Source organism: Ceratotherium simum, chromosome 19 (genome assembly GCF_057802395.1).
Source record: "Ceratotherium simum simum isolate JZ-2026a chromosome 19, ASM5780239v1, whole genome shotgun sequence".
Lineage (NCBI taxonomy): Eukaryota > Metazoa > Chordata > Mammalia > Perissodactyla > Rhinocerotidae > Ceratotherium > Ceratotherium simum.
In genome coordinates, this window is record NC_141918.1 from 18437112 (window position 1) to 18457728 (window position 20617).

The following is a 20617-nucleotide window of genomic DNA, read 5'->3' on the forward strand; positions in this document are numbered from 1 at the left end:
AGCAAACTGAACCCAAAAACATATGGAGTAGATTATACACCATCACCAAGTAAATTTATAAAATGAGTAAACAATTTGAATAGACATTTTATAAAATAAGATACATAGATGGCTAAAAAGAACATGAAAGGATGCTCGACATCATTAATCATTAGAGAATGCAAATTAAAATTATGATGAAATACCAGCACACACCCCTTTAGAATGTCAATACAAGATGTTGTCAGTGAAGTAGAGACAGCACCACCTTTATACATTCCTGGTGGTATAAAGTGGTACAGCCATTTTGGAAAGCAGTTTTTTTGTTTTTTTTAAAGGATAAATATATACTTAGTATATGAACTAGGAATCTACTCTTACCTATTTCTCCACGAGAACAGAAATCATATATCCGCACAAAGACTTGTCTGATTATTTTCATAGCAACGTTATTCAAAATAGCTGAAATTAGAACCTATTAAAAAGGACAATAATTGTGAAAGATAAACAAGTATGATATATGATGGAATACTTTTCAGTAATACAAAGGGACAATATACCCAACATTCATAAGCCTCAAAAATATTATGCTAAGTGGAAGAAACCAGAAGAAAAAAGTTAAATAATTTATGAGTCAATTTATACAAAATTTCCAGACAAAGCAAAATCATATATGCATTAAGCATCCAGTGGAACTGGGGATAGGAACAGATCCTGGGACGGGGATGGGAGCAGCAATTGACTGCAGCTGGGCATGAGGGAACTTTTGGGAGTTATAAAAATGTACTGGAGCTCTCTCCTGATGATCATTGACAATTCTTTTTAATTGAACAGTACGGTTAAAATAGATGAATTTTATCTTAGTACATTATGCTTCAGTAAAGCTGTTAACAAAAAAGAGCAAAATTTAAAAAAACATATCGACAAAAAATATACATATGGCAAATACATAATTAGTATTTAGCATAATTCATCATTTGAGTAAAACAAATTAAAACCACAATAAGCAGCTTTATTCAGAATTGCCAAAACTTGGAAGCAACCAAGATGTCCTTCAGTAAGTGAACGGATGGACAAACTGTCGTATATCCAGACAGTGGAATATTATTTAGCGTTAAAAATAAAATCAACTGTTAAGCCATGAAAAGACATGGAGGAACCTTAAATGCATATTACTAAGTGAAAGAAGCCAATCTGAAGTGACTACGTATTTTATGATTCTAACTATACGACATTCTGGAAAAGGATGTGTCTGTATGTCTCCAAAACTACAGAAATAGTAAAAAGATGAGTAATTGCTAGGGCTTGGGACTGGAGGAGAGGCATGAATAGGCCCAGCACAGAGGAGTTTTAGGGCAATGAATATATTTTGTATGATACCACAATGATAGATATATGTCATTACACGTTTGTCTAAACCCACAGAATGTACAACATTAAGAGTGGACTGTAATGTAAATTATGGCCTTATGCGATAATGATGTGTCAAAAAAGTTCATCAATTGTAACAATCATACTACTTTGTTGGGGAATGTTCACAAAGGGGGTGGCTGTGTGTGGGGTAGAGGGAGTATATGGGAACTGCCTGTACCTTCTGCTCAATTTTGCTGTGAACTCAAAACTGCTCTAAAAAATAAAGTCTGAAAAACACAATGAGATACTACTACACATATATTAGAGTGTCTAAAATTTAAAAGTCTGACCATTTGAACTGTTTGTGCAGACATGGAGGCACTGGAACTCTCATAATCTGTTGGCAGGAATGTTCAATTGTACAAGTTTGGAAAACAGTCTCACAGTTTCTTAAAAAGTTGAATAAAACCCTCCTACTTGACCCAGACATTCCAGTCCTAGGTATATACCTAAGAGAAATAAAAGCACATGTCCATACAAAGACTCCTCTACCAGTGGTCATAGTAGCCTTAACTTTCATAGTCAAATATTAGAAATAATTCAAATGTACATCATCATCAGATCAATGATAAACAAATTGTGTTATATCCACACAACAGAATACACTATTTAGCAATAAAGAAGAACAGAATATTAATACATACAACAGCATGAATTATACTGAATGAACAACACAGGAAAATAAAGTACATATTGTATGATTCCATTTATATAAAATTCTAAAAAGAGCAAGCTATGACAGAAAATGTCATAAAAAAGTGTCATAGTGCCAGCCCAGAGGCGTAGTGGTTAAGTTCGCACACTGTGCTTTGGAAGCCAGGGGTTCCCAGGTTCAAATTCCTGGCATGGACCAATGCATTTTTCGTCAAGCCATGCTGTGGCAGAACCCCACATACAAAATGGAGAAAGATAGGCACAGATGTTAGCTCAGAGCCAATTTTCCTCAGCAAAAGAGGAGGATTGGCACCAGATGTTAGCTCAGGGCCAATCTTTCTCACCAAAATAAAAAATAATAAAAATAAATAAGTAAAATAAACTTCAAAAAAAAGTGTCACAAAGTGACAGAAAGTGATCAGTGCTTGCCTGGGATGGGGTGGGCGTGAAGGGGTGGGAGAGAAGTATTACAAAGAGACACTGTTAGGGGTGTTGGAAACATTGATTATATTGATTGTGATAATGGTATTATGATTTATGTCTATATGAAAACTTGTGAAACCGTATACTATAAATAAGTGCAGTTTATTGTGTATCAATCATCCTCAAGAAAGCTCTTAAAAAGATACATGAAATGTAATGATCTATTTCTATATTATTCAAGAAATCAATCCTTAACATCTTCATTGTCAACAGCTATGCAATATTGGCCTGCTAATGAAGTTTACAACACATTTTCTGACATCCAGTTCAGCAAGTCAAGTACCTGAGAAGATAGTCGTGTAATTTCAGGTCAAGTAATGCAGAAATGGGGGAATGATGGGTTCTGCAATTTCTGTCCAAAACATTTTCAGGAATGCCACCTAGTTGAAAAGCAAAAGCTCTCAACTGTAGATGGTTGGTTGCCTCAGGGACAGTCACCCTTAAATGCCTAATTCATTGTTTCATTCAATTTTTTTCCCAAAATTAGGCCTCAATAAAAAAATATTTTTGGCACTTTTGTCAGTTCTATGTGCTGTTCACAAAGAGGCTGGTTTCTGTGGGGCTTAAAATTCGTAGAGGTCGTCATGTTCAGACAGAAATGGTATGGTAATAATTCTATTCCAGAGAGATATTCTAATAAAGCACAAACTTAAGCTTCGTAGGCTTCTTTGACCTTCTTAATAACAATAGCTAACATTTAGTGAACACTTAATATGTGCAATACATTATCTCATTAAATCTTTCTTACAACCTCTTGAGGTCTGTACTATAAATATCCTCACTTTACAGATGAGGACACAGAAGTCTAAAGAGGTTAAGCAGCTTGCTCAAGGGAGTAAGTAAAGAGCAAAATTTCCAACTCAGGTGTGTCTAAGTGCAGAACTGAACTCTCTTTCTTTATACTTTGTGTCTCCTTCTTAATCACAGGAAACTAAGCATTCGACGTAGAGGTGCAAATTAGTAAATTATTATTATTTTAAAATTGTAGATGTTCTATGTGAGGATCCCCTGGTCACATAACTGATTTCATTCGATCACTTATGCATCCCTGTATACCTACAAGCAAGGTGTGATTTCATAGATATATGCTATCTGATTATATACACACAATTTTGGAGATAACGAACTCTGCTCAAGGTCACTACAAACTTGTAGCATAATTTCTCCTTTGCTTCATTACATTTTCAGTTCTATGACAAAGGAACACTTTCATAATTTGAGGATAAAAAATAAATAGCTGTGAACAGAATCAGCTACCATTTTTAAGGCAATAATAAGTGATAACTCTCAGAGGCCCACCACCTCTGAAATGACAATGGCATCTTTCTTCATACGCAGCTGAGAATTTATTGTTCTATCTGTATGCTTGTCCCTAACTTTTCCTCTTTCCTGTTCTCATCTCTGTATGTGGTTCTTTTACTTTCTTCCTATGTCTCTACTCGTCTGGGTGAGAAATGAGGCGCAAATCTTTAAAACAGCTCTACTCGAGGCATTGTCTAGCTAGGAAAATTAAGTTGAACCTCCTTGACTTTTTCCCTCCACTTCCCTTTCGCTACCTAATCTACCACTGCCAGTACCTCCCTGTCCACAGTGCTAGAGACAGCCCACAGGCGTGCCCGTGATGCTATCTGTCTCCACATCTAGTGTGACCCCTGTACACTCCAGCAGGCTTCACCTTCCATGCCACTTCTCCCTCACAGACAGGACCCCTGGCCCATCTCCTGATAATCATTTCATTTTGCAAAATAAAATTTTTATGATACCCTACATATTTCTCTCTCCTGCCTTTCTTTTAATTTTTACTTCCTTTCTCTGTTTCTTGACCCTATACCATATTCCTTATTTTCTTTCATTCCCCTTTCCCTTGATTCTAATATATCATTCAAATATTTTTTTAAATATTACTTGTTCAAAATTGGTATATGTTCCCTATTCTTTATTTAAAAATTATGTGAATCTAATTTTTTGTTCAAAACTCTTTTATATCCCTATTCTTTATTCAAAATTAGGTGATTCTGAATTTTATGTTGTTTTTCTTTCTGAGTAATAAAGAACCTCCTAATTAGCTTATAGATTCATTTATGTAAGGACAACGTCTCTTCATTTGTTCTGGCCATATGCCATGAGTTGTAGAATTCCTCACTTTGTACCAATTATCAGAATCCAAGTTTCTGGCCGGCCCTGTGGCTTAGCAGTTAAGTGCATGTGCTCCACTACTGGCGGCCCGGGGTTTGGATCCCAGGCGCACACCAACACACCGCCTCTCTGGCCATGCTGAGGCGGCATCCCACATACAGCAACTAGAAGGATGTGCAACTATGACATACAACTATCTACTGGGGCTTTGGGGAAAAAAAAGGAGGAGGATTGGCAATAGATGTTAGCTCAGAGCCAGTCTTCCTCAGCAAAAAGAGGAGGATTAGCATGGATGTTAGCTCAGGGCTGATCTTCCTCACAAAAAAATAAATAAATAAATAAAACTGTTAAAAAAAAAAAAAAGAGAGAATCCAAGTTTCTCCATTTCAAAGGAACCATTTTGTTAGACCTTATAATTCTTTCTGTAACAATCTGCAATCATTCTTTCTCTAAACATATTGTAATTCTGAATTTCCAAAGAGATACACATTATTCAAGCATATTAAATATGTAAAAAGATATATTTAAAAAGAATTAGGTTGGAGTAGTAATTTTCAAGCGGGGTGTGTATGTGTGTGTATCTGTGTATGTGTATGTGCACTTTCATATTATTTTGCCATCATATAGCCACAAAAGCATATAGTAATGGACATAATATGATGCTAACTATGGCATAGAATATATAGCTCGTTTCATAGATTATATGATATATTTATAATTCTAAAAGTGTATGTTTCATGAATAATTATTTCCACTAGAATTGTCCTTTTAGCCTCAATGCCATCCAGATATACTCGAAATCCAAGTTTTAGTTCTCTAACAAACATTTGAATCAATATAAACTAGTTAATTTTAGCTCAGATGGAACAAAAAACTGCAGCCTTTCTGAATCATCACCTCAGGGATTGTGAGTTGGTGTTACAGGGTAGATGGAATATCAGTCTAGGAGAAAGGCTAGCAGATCTGTAATCTTGATTCCATGACCCCAGGTGAAGTGGCTTTAGGCAAAATATTTCACTTTTCTTAGCCTTTATTTCCTCATATTTAGAATGAGGGTGATGATGATTATATTATAGAATAGAGGTCCTCAGTCTTTGGTGTGCAGAAAAAAAAAATCCAGTAAAAGTTACCATGAGCAAAAACAAAACAAAATGAAAGGTGGATTCTCCTGGCTCAGTCCTCAAATTTTGCGATTTTGACTCCGCAGTCTTTGTTGAAACACCTTGGGTGACTCTGACAGAGATGGAACTTGGACTTTGAAGGATGTTTCATACTCTTGTGAAGAGTTAATAAATAAATAAAATAACTTGACACTTGCCAAGAAATTATACCACCAGGTTGTAGACTATGTAATTTATGGAAAAAATAAGGAATGAAGGGAATCTTGAAGGTATAGTCCAAAATACTTGTTATGGGAGATTATAAGGAAAAAGGGTATCTCACCATTTTAAAGGTGGAATATGGAACAGGTACTAAATAAAGCATTAAAAAAATCCAAAATCTTAATTCAAAAGATATTATAGTATTTGATATAGACCAATGGTATTCCAATAATGGCAAATCAGAAGCAATGCAACGATGAAGATAGGACAAAATTTAGTAATATTAAAGAAATAGAGAAAATCAAATAAGTCGTAATTAATAGAGCCATATAAACATAAATTATTAAACTTTTGGCTTAATTAGTTGTAATCAAACAAATATAACAATAATGGGAAAAATGACTCAATTATTTTACAAATTAGTGAGAATTGATATAAATATAGATATTGTTAAAAATAAATTATTATAGACAAATTATTGCTAAGGACAAAAATAAAGTTTATTGTTAAGGAAATACAGATAGTTTTTTTTTGTGTGTGAGGAAGATCAACCCTGAGATAACATCCATGCCAATTCTCTTTTTGATGAGGAAGACCGGCCTTGAGCTAACATCCATGCCCATCCACCTCCACTTTATGTGGAACACCGCCACAGCATGGCCTGACAAGCAGTACATCGGTGTGCGCCTGGGGTTCCGAACCCGGGCCGCCAGCAGCAAAGCGCATGCACTTAATCACTACGCCACGCCATGGGGCCAGCCCCAGGAAATATAGATACTTAAGAAAGAAAATTCTTCATTAATAATCAAATCCATGCATAATAATGGAAGTTAAAACAATTTTAATGATTGACTTTATATCTGTTAATCTAACAAAAATCATGAACTGTGGTTTGCCACGCTATCTAGAAGCACGCACATGTTAAGACTTGATAGTGGGTTGTAAATCTGTTCACTTATTCTGGAGACCAATCAGACAATACATAGCAAAGCTTATGAAATACTTATCGGGAAAAAGGTATAGAATGCTCTCAGGTCAATATTTTGTAAATACGTCTCAATGAAACAAACATCCTACAATATAACATGCTGTTCAAAGAAGTGCCTAACGTTGAAAAAAAGAAAATCTTATAGGAGCCTACTTAGTAGACAACTTGAAAATCACAGTAAAAGGAAAATGTTTACTAAAATGAATGAGTGAAGCTGACGGCATGAAATATAGCTCCTAGAAAACTCAAGTATATTTTTAGAAAAAATGTTCTTAAGAAAGCATAATAACTGGCATCGTGATTTAATATGTCCAAAAAAACACAACTATTTTATCACTCATTTTAAAGTCTATGCTTTTTCCACATTTAATATTTAAAATATTTGACAAACACTTTAAAATGCTTTGGAATTATTCTCTTAAATTATGTATAATAATGTGTAAGATATTTCAGAAAATGAGCTCTATTTGTAAAACACTACTTTGGAATTTTCAACTGAAAAATACTAATTAAGACTGGACTATGTGTTTCCTGGCTTAGTCCTTCTATCCTGGGATTAAAGCTAGATTTAGGGCTACACAACTGATTGCTTCAAGTGATTTATTAATTTTGTGAAGCATCTAGCTTGTTAATTGTTTTCACTGAATCAATTAATTGGAGGAAAAATTTAACCAAATTCATTTATTAATTATTTGCTGATATAGCCTTAATCATCTTAACTTTCTTCCTTAGTTTTTTCCAAATGGGAAATCGGATCTCAACCACAGAAATCATGTGAGGGGACAGAAAGTGGAAAAGAAAAGGGACCGTTAGCTCAGTTGATATTTTCTGTTACATGCAATTCAACCATGAGACATAACAGATTGAAATAAATAATAATTACAAACACTTAATGTTCATCATAGTTTTGCTATGACAAAAATTTAGCACTTTCATACTTAGCTGAAAAGGCAGCACAATTTGAAGGACAGGAGAACCCAAATCTTAGGAAATATTAAAATTGCTGCATATCATGACACACTAGAGTCTCTAATTATTCCATTTACAATATGTAATGTTGTTTTATTCATGATAGCAAATAACAGTTTATAGCAAGACCATTTAGCAAGAAATGATCCAGTTATTGGTATCTGAGCATAAGAAATTGTTCTCTTTTAGTGTCATACATTTTACCTAAAAAATAGTCTGTGTTGAATTAAAAGAAATATTTCTAGAACAAAATCTTCTATAAAGGCTAGCAATGGATGAAGTTCTTCTACTACAATTGTAACGTTCTTTTGTTCTCAATATTAAAATATGTGATGGGAGAAACAAAAACTACCAAGGCAACAGAAAAGACCTATCTCTGTATATCTCTATTTCTCTATATAAATTTTGCTTTTTAAAGATGGGATTTTTCAAATAGCATTGATTCTATAACATTGGTTGGATGTTGATGTGAAAACTTGTGAGCCAGAGCTATAGTAACAAATTTCCTAAGGCCCTCTATGACGTGACTCTCATTTATGACATGATCCCTAAATTATCAGTGATACCTAATAAACTCAAGAATATCATTGATGCCAAGGTTCAAACTGCTCATATACCAGTTCTTGAAAGAGGACATTTTAAGCTTCAGAAAGTAGGGGTAAGCACGCATGGAAATAAGAAGCCCTTTTTGTCATTAGATAACATAACTGTTCCTTGGTAAAGTGCAGGATTTGAGAGGGAATACCTTATTAAGTAGCTTTTGCCTAAACCACTAAACCAGTTAGCCTCAGTGCTCAGTGACAATTGTGATATTTAAGAATCTAAAGAAACAAACAAAAATGGTATCTGCCCCATTACTGCAATCTTAATTGAAATATTCTGATTGGATAGATTCTCTGTATCCTCAGAAATTTTATAATTTTTGAGTCAATATAGGAATCAATAATAGAAGACCTATGTGGTGTTGTAGCTAGAAGAGAGAATATGGAAATATTCAGTCTTGACCTGCATGATAAAGTCTGTACACGGAAAAATATAGTGGGGAAAATCACTGAAGTCTTTTCATATTATTACTGATTTCTGATGCTTTTTGAAGAGATTTAGTTCCAGTTTCAACTGAAAATGAACTACATAGAGCTAGGGGGAGGATGATGAGGAGTAGGACTATGTTAGCTCCATTTGACAGTGAAGTAACTATTTGGAATTTCAGGTGTGTCTTCTCTAGGTACGAGTCACCCCAGAAAAATTTTAGGTGAAAATTTTGCAGGTACCTTTCACGTGGTATTTGTATTTTATTGGTTTAAATAAATATACCTCTAACAGCTGCCGATATTGATTTTTAATGACATGCATTTTACTACAACACACTTAGCAAGTCATTTTATGTGCATGTTACAAATATTTTGATATACATATGGGATTCGGAGAACCTTGTAGTAATTCGGATTCCCACAGGTTGGAAGTCACTGCTTCAGGTCCGTAGCAAGGAAAGATTTTGTAAAATAAAACAAATTTCAATTGTCCATTCATTACATTTTTAAAAATTGATTTACTAAGCACAGATGAAATCATCAAATTAGAAGACCTTATTAAATGATGAACAGGTGATGCTATTCAAGCGAGGAGGTAGAAGTTTCAAGAGGTGTGTGGTGCTCTGTGTCATGACTGGATGGCAGGATAAGGGTCTGGCAGATAACTAGAAAGTGGCGGCATAAAAGTAGGAAGGCTAAACACTACCGCGTGGGTGCTGAGAAGTCTTATGGATTTGAAGCACAAAGGTAAAATTTTGGAAGGAACACCTAAGGTAAGATTTTGAACTGTAGATAATTTTATAAATTCTCTACTCACATCCCTCTGCAATCTTCAGTGTATTGCTTATAGATTCTTTGAGTAGGAGGGTATTTTCTAATACAAATGTTCTGGTTTGGCAGGAGCCGAAAGAAGCTTTCTCCAGGAACAGTCTAGAAATGACACCAGATATGATTGAGCAGAGGCTTTTTCATATTCTTCTCTTTTACTACTTGTTGCTGAAAGTGGAGACAGTGGCTGATATTCATAGATAGCACTGTGCGCGGTAATTGATAACTCTCATGGATCTATTTGCTCTTTTAGCAATGGGATGGGTCAAATGAAAGCAAACATTTCAAAGCCTTAGAGATTCCAAATGAAAGTAAAGGGCTTCCTCTCTTTAAGAGTACTGTATGGAAATTACATATTTTTATGTCAACAAGGATAAATAAAATAAGAATACAATATGGTTAAGATTTATGAGTTTTAATTTAAGATAAAAGCCTCCATTGCAATGTAGAATAATGTGAGAGAATTGTATCTGATACAAATAAAAATATACATGTATAGTCACATAAATCTATTATTATCTAAATAAGAGTACATCATTTCATAGACACCCTTGACCAGGGGTGGGCATGCATCTTTGCTGTTGTAATCTCAGTTTATTAGCAGAAAAATATGTTATCCAAAAAGGAGAAAAAGCAATTTTTTTATAGATGTAGTCCTATATTAGACTGTGTATAAGTTATGACATTCACTCCACAGAAGATTTTTTTTTTTGACGTGTTGTCAAGTGAAGTTGTAAAGATAAAGAGAAAAGCTTATATTACCAGGAAGATTTTACTTCACCAGAAATGTGGATGGATTCTAGAAGTAAATATAAAGAGTGTCTTAGATTGAGAACCATTTACCAGTATAGTCTAGTGGAAATTAGAAGAAGCTCTAAAGCCTTGTTGAAATAATCCTAATGGAAATTATTTGCAAAAGGAGTTGCTCTTTTCGTGATGCACTACTGTCTTTTGGCCAGTAGTTCTCAAGCAAGAGTGTGCATCAGGAATACCTAGGAGAGCTTTAAATTGCAATTGCTCTACTCCCACCCCAGAGATGCTGATTCAAAGGGCCTGGACTAAACGGGCAGCTGATTGGCACATGCATAAGAAAATGCTAGTCTAGGCTTCTAAGGTAGTTGCAAACATGCCATTTCTCCTCCAAATTAAGAATCTTGATTCAACCTCCTGGCCTCAAGCAATAGTCCTTGGAGGGAAGAGGCTAGCTGATTGATTTTTTAGTTAAAACTAAGACAGTAACAGGTAAAAATGAAGTATTACAGGAGATTTTTTTGTTTTTAAGATACCTAACCGTATGTAATATTGAACTTGAGATACTTTTTTGAAGTAAAAGATCACTCAGATAAAGCTTTGGGGCCTGGAAGTATAAGGTACTTCCCTCCCCCCCCCCCACCTTTATCTAGATAGGAGCATTAAGTGTCTCACATACTGAAAGCTACTTGTTTTCCAGTACTTTTGCTGTCAGTTTTATTCATGAAATTATAGAAAGAGCAAGACAAAAGCAACTGGTTTTACCAAAAATATAAATTTTCATGGCTGCTTATGTTATATCAACCTCCGGAACGTCTCTGTCAGAAAGGTGAAAGGGGTGCCATCTGATGCGAATCATGACTTTTAATCCTCAGCCATGCTATTCTTAGTTCTCTTGAGCACCATGTCCATTGTGTCATCTGATCTCCACATGCATTAATTATCATCTTTTCATAGGAAAAGCAATGGGTTGTGCAGAAAAGAGTATAGGATATAAAAACAAAAGGTCAAGTGTTTAGTCCCTTCCTTATGTCTTTTCTTGATGAATCTCATAAATACATTTCAACAGTTTTGAGCTTTACTTTCCTTACTGATGAAATGTACTTAGGATATACTCCCCACCTATTGGCAGAATTATGAAGAAGTCCAAAAAAATGATGCATAAAATAAGTAGGATACATATATATACTACTTTTGTGTTTTTAAAACATTTTAACACAAATTATGAAAAAAGTAAAAATATGTGGACTTATTTTATAAACTGTAGAATACTGTTGTTTTCACATTCTTGTTTTTAATTTAAGAATTATTAGTATTGCTTCCATGTTGTTTTTCCATAAAAAGGAAATCATCAAATTGTCACTTCTCCAGAGGGTTAGTTAAATGAGACCTTTCATCTCTATTCTCTGCTCCCATGGCATTGAACTGTCCCAGGGAATCTATCTACAAGACGCTTCCTAGCTCAAAAGCATCAATAAGGATTCTCATATTTGTTTATGGTTGCATTCTTCATGCTTTTCACTTACACTGTTGCATTGATTTCCCATGGTGACACATGAAATGGGTACAGCCCATGATTTCTCCATTTTGAACATGGAGAATCTGAGGTCCAATAAGGTTGGAGTTAGCATGAGACTAGTGATAATAAAGATTAAAGTAGAGGTTTGCTGAATCCTAATCAAGTACTTTTTACCTTAAACTTCATTTGGAGCAAACTTTAAGGATTTTTTATTATGGCACTGAGAGTAGCCCCAGATTTATACTTTATCATTTCAGGAATCAGAATCTTTGAAACCTCTGTCAATTCCCCCAAAGTCATTAATTAGTATAAAATAATAGTCTATTGTGTCAGTAAGTAACTAAGATTTACGTGCTTTTTGGTTTCAAAAAACTTTTACATGCATATTAGTTTGTATTCACCATCATGCAAATTATATTCAAATCTTAAGACCAAATCACTTAAGACTCCTCCATATACTCTATAAATTTGTATGTATCATATATGAACATTTGCATTTTGAAATATATGTTATAATTTCACTTAGAAAACCTTAGTACCTCTAGACAATATCAATAGCCTTTTTTAATCCTTCATCAAAAATATCAATTTCTTTATAGTGAGACTAACTCAGCCCAACAAACAATGCCCGATTGCCATGAGAGGTTTTGCCTCACTCTGTTGATCACTCACATATTCATAAGTAACATTTCAAGTACCTATTATGGGCCAGCTGTAAGGCTAAGTACCTGGGATAAAACAGTGAAAAAAACACAGTTCATATTCCAAAAGAACTTACATAATAGGGGAAAATTTAGACAAGTAAATAGACAATTCAATACAATGCAAAGGACTAAGTGCTCTGATATAGGTAAGTAAAGGGTACACAGAAAGAGCACTGCTAAGGCAGTCTTGCAGGGACAGGGAAGTCTCCCCAAAGGAAAAGATATTTGAGGTGAGATCTAAAGAACGAATAGGATAAAGCAGAAAAGAGAAAAACATTTCCAGAAGCACCAACAGCTGGTGTAAAAGTAAGAAGGAAAGAGAGAAGGCATGACTTGTTCTTGGAAACTACAAGTTCTTCACATGAGACCAGGAGAGTTACAAGGTGAGAGTGCTGGAAAGCCAACTGCAGAGGTGGGGTGGGGCCAGGTCCTGGGATAACTGGTAGGAAACGTGAGGAGTAGACTTCACTCTTAAAAAAAGAAAAAACTAGGGTATCACTGAAAGATGCTGTTATGGAGTGAATTGCGTTCCCCCCAGATTCATATGTCAAAGCTCTAATCCCCAAGGTGACTGTTAGGATTTCAACATACGAATTTTGGCGGGGACACAATTCAGCCCACAACAGAGGAACACAGTCATCCAAAACTTTCTTTACTGAAATGTTCTTTTCACTCAGTTGCCCCAGTTTACAATTCTGAGTAAACAAAGCACTGCAAGCCTCTTGTGTACCTTTGTGATCTGCAGAATTCACAGTATGACATTATAGATTTCTCTTTCACAGTCGTGCCTCCGTATCCACTGGGGATTGGTTCCAGGAGCCCCCACACCAAAATCCGTGGATGCTAAAGTCCCCTATATGAAATGGCACAGTACGTACATATAACCTATACACATCCTTCCACATACTTTAAATAATGCCACGTAAATAGTTGTTATACTGTATCATTTAGGGAATGATGACAAGAAAAATAAGTCTCTACGTGTTCAGTACAGAGGCAAACACTGTAGGCCTTTCCATCTGCACTTGGAGGAATCCACAGATGCACAACCTGCAGATAAGGAGGGCTGCTGCATGTGTTTTTACTTGATAGTTATTTTGCTTTTTTTGCTTCAATTGTCTCTGCAAAACTCTTTAAGTTACTAAATCTATTATGCACTTCCATTAAGGAACTTTAATGTAGATATTGGTAATTGTGTGATGTAAGTAAAGCTTTCCCTGACTGTTCACTCAATGTTTATAGTGACCCTTTATTCACCTTTGCACTACCCTTTTTATAATCACTGGAGAATAGGTATGTGTTCCATCATCAACAGATTTTGAAAATAATTCAGTTTCTTATATTCTCTATGCAAGAAAAACATCAAGATGAACACTTGTTTATTCCCAATCTTTTTCTAGTCTTCCTACTTCTTTCTCCTCCTTTTTATTATTATACATTTCCCACATAATTAGCATCGTGCTTTTTATAGCCTTTGTTTCCCCCATATACCATTCATCACGAGCATTTCCTGATGGCAAATTGAATTATTAGAGTTAGAGTTTGGCTCAGGGTAACAACAGCAACAGTAACACAAAAGCCCATCCTGTTAAGATCAAAGTGTTTTCCTAACTGGAAGAAGTTTACAAGCTGTATATGACACTTCCTAGTGTCAGAAGTCAGGCTCCTTCTAGCTTGTCCTCCACAGGAAGCTTTCATCCCCAGGGTCATCCCATAGTCCTAGGTGGCTGCAGGATCTCTGACTAGTATATGTTTGTTAATATAAGAGGTGTCCTTTTTAACACCATGTAAAATTTCACTCATTAATCTCAATTTCAAAGTGAACACCCATGCTCACTTAATAATCCGCCTAAATGCTGGCCTGGTGTCAGCATTTTGTGACTTACTTTATAAAAAACCATGTCTATGCAGCACGATACCATCCTATTACAGTTACCATCAGTAACTATAACCGTATGAGGATTCTTCCATTAGTAAATTTAAGCTAGTAACTATGAAAAAAATGTTAAAAAAGTTTTCATATATATTTAGGATATAGACCCTTTAAGTATTAGAGTTTGGACACCAGAATCTGCATCAATCTAAAATATATTATTACTGAAATATGATGAACAATTTTATAAAGTACAATTTCTGAAGGACAACAGTAGATAGATAACTTTATTAAAGCAATGGGCCTTTCAATTAGTTTGATACAAAGGTAGTCCAACTTTCACTTTCTCAGTATTGAAGAAAACAGAAAGGTTTAAGTGGTAGAAAATTTAGTGATTGTTGAAATGTTTAGAACTGTTGACAATCTCTAGCTACTTTATTTCTCAAGTAAAAAAACAGTAGCTCAAATTAACCATTTCATTTCATAAACAATGTGTATATCTATGGCCAGTCACATAACTAGTACCCATAGAGCAATGTGGGAAAAAGCATGATGAATTGACATCCAACAAAATTACTTTAACAGTGGATATTACACATTTAAATATTTTTCTTTCAAGCCTACTTATATCATTAATTCATGTGCTAAAAAAAATGAAATACAGTAATAGCATATCACTATTTTTCTGCCTTATTAGACAAGATAAATTGTGTAATCTTTCATAGCACAAAGTGAAGTAGAGACTCATTTAATTACCTGTGAATCAAAGCAATTTAGGTAACTCTTTCTGATCATTATCACAGAGAATCAAGGAACCAAAATTCTCAATAATCAATAACAATGTCAACCACAAAACAGAGTTAAGCCCTTGCAATTTTCCTGGAATAGTAGGGTTCACTGTTTGGCCTATAGGATTCCACTGACTCTGGAATTCCTTCTCAAGCTCCCCTCTTCTGACACGGTTCATCATTCCCTTGGGTGGTACTTGGTGCCTGTTCCTACTCCTGCACTTATCATCACTTAGCTTTTTGTTTTTTTCTGTCTATAGTACATTCTAGTCAGCAAGCTTTAAAAGTACCAGTGTGAGTAATTTATATGTGTATACCCGATACCTAGAACTGTATCTGCCACACTCTGGGTACCAAATATATTTATTGGAAAAATAAGTTTTAAAAATATGTACAACTCCCTCTCCACACCTCCCTTGAGAGCATGCACGAGCCACAGATGTTTCTTTATAACTGAGTTTCAAAAGACAATCTATAAACTTCTTTCGATAGTGTGCACATTATGTACCATGTGTTCTAGCTGTAAGAAATAATAATAGGTTCCTCCCCAAACAACAATAAACACAAAACCCACCATGTCCACAGCAAAAGTCTTGTAGAAAAGGAAAATGTTGAGGAAAAGGCTATTCTAAATTTGTTTCAATAGTTACGTGACATTTTAACTTAATGAGGTGTTCAGTCGTCCTGCACTTAAGACATAGTTTTGTCATGTTGAACCCAACTTTTTGCATTTATTTGCTTACAAAAGTCTTCTCTCACACAGAGCCACTCTGTTTTCCAAGACATCATTTTGGGAAATGCTGTTTTAGTTGCATCATAATGTATGTAACAATTGGCTTTTCCTGTTTATTCTGATAAGCATTTATCAACAACCAACTCTGTGCCAGGCTATACAGATAAACGTCTCCTTATGCTCAAACAGTTACATAACAAGACAGAAAATTTAAAACAGAAATAAGAAAATGAAGTAGAGAAATGCATGGCTTCAGCATTCTTGCCCATTTGAATATGCACAATCTTTGAAGGGCAGTATCTTATCCTTATGCCCTGAATTCAGATTCATATTTAAGAATCAATTATTCACTGAACTATAGTTCAGTCCTTTAATTAGAGTCAATTTTTTATAATTATTTTGAAACTGTCTAATTCCATAATTCTTAAACCGTTAGGGGATGTCCTGACACCTCTAAGACAGTTATGTAAAATTTTACAGAATATACAATCCCTAAAAATATACGCATATGTATAAATAGCCTATGGAGATGCAAACGTCAGCTTAAGAGGCTTTATTTAAGGGATATTTTACTACCTCCATTTTCACAGAGGGAAATACAGTTCAAAAAGGTCAAATAATTTATTCATAAAAATCGGCTGATAAGTGGAAAAGTTGAAATTCAAACCCAATTCAAACCCTCTAAGCCTTGATCTCATGGGTTTTTTTTTCGCCAGACCACATCTGCCTCTTCTCTGGCATGCCCCTAACTGAGAAGATTAAACTTTTTGTTTTCTTTGTTACAAGACTTTTATTTTTTTATTTTTATTTTTTTTTTTTGCTGAGGCAGATTTGCCCTGAGGTAACATCTGTCGCCAATCTTCCTCCACTCTGTATGTGGGTTGCCGCCACAACATGGCCACTAACAAGTAGTGTAAGTCCATGCCTGGGAGCCAAACCTGGGCTGCAGAAATGGAACTCACTGAACTTAACCACTAGGCCACAGGGTCAGCCCCTTAGAAGACTTTTTTGCAGTGCTTTCTCAAGTTAACTAAACAAACAACAATTTAGATTCATTATTCAAACTGGATATAAGAAATTATTTGGTAGAGAAAATGTCTAAGCAATTAAATGCCTTTAGAAATCATTAATTTGAGCTATATTTCCCATAGGATTTCATTGTGAGGGCATCATTTTGTTTTCTTCTGGAGTATTTGTGGGATAATACTTTAACCAACACATGCCTTAGGATTCTTAGGTAATGATTCAAGCCAAATAGATGCACAGATTATTATCAATATGTTAGAGTCTTAGCTAATAAGATTTGCCAGTTTTGCCACTCAACACATGCATCATCTGAGCAGAATCGGGAAATATCTAAAGACTTTCTTTGATTTTCTCCAGGTACCCTTAACTAAGGTCTGCAAAGATCAACAAGAATATATCAATTTTTGATTGTCTATTGGCTTCACATGACTTTTATTTCTACCTTCTTACTATTTATGTGGAACAACAGAACTAGAATAAAGGTGACTTTTGCTATGAGACCTATGTTATACAGAGTCTTCTAGAAAATTTATAGATTAATGGTGCATTTCTATATTGGTATATGGAAAAGGCCATAGGACGTGAAATAAAATCCTAGTTCTACCACCACAAAATACATGTATTTGCGAACTTTCTTAAGCTTCAATGCAGCATTTTTTTTTTATCTGTACCATAAAGAAAACAATGTTTATTTAAAAAGGTGGCAGTGAGCGGCTGGCCTCACAGTATAGTGGTTGAGTTCAGCCTGCTCTGCTTCGGTGGTCTGGCTTTGCAGGTTTGGATACCAGGCCTGGACCTACACTGCTCATCAGCCATGCTGTGGCAGCAACCCACATACAAAATAGAGGAAGACTGGCACAGATGTTAGCTCAAGGCTAATCCTCCTCTAGCAAAAAAAAAAAAAAAAAAAAGAGGAAGACTGGCAACAAGTGTTAGCTCAGGGCAAATCTTCCTGAGCAAATAGGTAAATAGATAAAAAAACGGATTGTAGTGAGGAAGTAAATAAAAGCAATAATGATTTTAGTCTTTATATGTAGGTACTTTGTATGTAGTCTTTATATGTGGCTTATATTTAATAGATGCTAAAGAAAGTTTATTTTCCATGAATCTTTTTGAAGCTATTTTCTCTCAAAGTTCTTTGATAACAGATTATTATTTTAAAAAAAAGTTTTCATCATAACTTCCTGTATAGATTTGTTGGCTAAATCTCCTGGAACTCACCATATCCTCAAAGTGAGAGTATGACCAATGTGTCCACTGCAACTTCTAAAGGGAAGTTAGTTACTGCTATTTCCATACCTAGTATTATCAGAGCAGGCTCAAAAAGAATGGTCCCTATTTTGGATTAAAACTTGCACACAAACTTCACAATGAGGGGAGAATCTATTTTGTGTTGGATTACACTGGTTGATGTTTTTGTATACTTAAGGTACCTGCTAATTTGTGTTTGTTTTGAGGTTAGAGTTAGCCCACATTGCTGATAATATAGCAATTAAATTTTTAAAAATTCAGGAACATATTTAAAGTGTGTTAAGAGCTGTTTTAATTAACTTTTTAAGAATTTAGACTTCATATTTTTAGAGAAGTTTTAGATTCACAGAAAAATTGAAGGGAAGGCACAGAGATTACCCATATATCCCCTGCTCCCACACATGCATAGCATTCATCATTATCTACATCCTCCACCAGAGTGGTACATTTGTTACAATGGGTGACCCTACATTGACACATCATAATTAGATTACCATTCACTCTTGGTGGTGTACATTCTGAGTTTGGACAAATGTATAGTGACATATATTCATCCTTATGGTATCAGACAGAGTATTTTCACTGCCCTAAATACTCTGTGCTCTGCCTTTTCATCCCTCTCCCCCACCCCTAAGCCCTAGCAACCATTGATCTTTCTCTGTCTCCATAGACTTGCCTTTTCCAGAATGTCATAAAGTAGGAATCATGTAGCGTGTAGCCTTTCCAGGTTGGCTTCTTTCACTATGTAATATGCATTTACCGTTCCTCCATATCTTTTCACGGCATCGATTCACTTTTAATCTAGATGTTGTCTTTATATTTAAAGTGGGTTTCTTATGGATAACATAGTTGGGTCTTGTTTTTGATCCACTCCGACAATCTCTATCTTTTAAGTGGTCCATTGAGATTCAAAGCAGTTATTGATATAGTTAAATTAATATTTATTATCTTCATTACTGTTTTCTATTTGTTGCCCTTGTTCTTTGTTCCTATTTTTGTTTTCCACTCTTTTTCTGCCTTTTATGCTTTTAATTGAGCATTTTATAAGATTCCATTTTTTTTCCTTTCATAGCATATCAGTTATACTTCTTTACTTTTTTCAGTGGGAGTCCTAAATTTTGCAATATATATTTACAGCTAATCCAAGTCCACTTTCAAATAACACTATAATGCTTCACAGGTACTGTGAGTACTTTATAATAACAAAATAATCCTAATTCTTCACTCCCTTCTCTTCTATCACCACTGCCATTCATTTCACTTACATATAAGCATACATAAATATATATACATAAGAATGCATAATCAAAAACATTGTTGGTATTATTATTTTGAACAGTTATATGTTAGATCAATTAAGAATAAGAACAGGAATTAAGTTTTTATTATTCCTTCACTTAATCCTTCTTCAATGCTTTTCTTATTTTATGCAGATTTGAGTTTCTGACCTGTATTATTTTCCTTCTCTCTAAAGAACTCCTTTTAACATTTCTTGCAAGGTTGGTCTACTGGTAATAAATTCTCTCAATTTTTGTTTGTCTGAGAAAGTATTTATTTCTCTATCATTTTTGAAGGATAATTTTGCAGGATGAAGACTTCTAGGTTGGTGTTTTTTTCTCTCAATATTTTAAATATTTCGATTTACTCTCTTCTTGCTTGCAGGGTTTCTTAGGAAAAGTTGAATACAGTTCTTATCTTTGTTCCTCTCTAGGTAAAGTGTTTTTTTCCCTCTGGCTCCTTTCAGGATTTTTTCTTTATCTTTTAAATTACATATTTTGAAAATGATATGCCAAGGTGTAGGATTTTTAGTATTTATCCTGCTTGATGTTCTGAGCATTCTGTATCTGTAGTTTGGTGTCTGGCTTCGATTTGGGAAATTCTCAGTCAATATTGTTTCAAATATTTCATCTGTTCCTTTCTTTCCTTCTACTCCTTCTGATATGCCCATTATGCATATATTTTATCTTTTGTAGTTGCCCCACAGTCCTTGGATATTCTATTCTGTTTTTTTTTTCAGTCTTTGTTCTCTTTGCTTTTCAGTTTTTGAAGATTCTATTGACATATCCTCTAGCTCAGAATTCTTTCCTCAGTCATGTCCAGTCTACTAATGAGCCCATTGAAGGCATTCTTCATTTCTGTTATAGAGTTTTTTTAATCTATAGCATTTTTA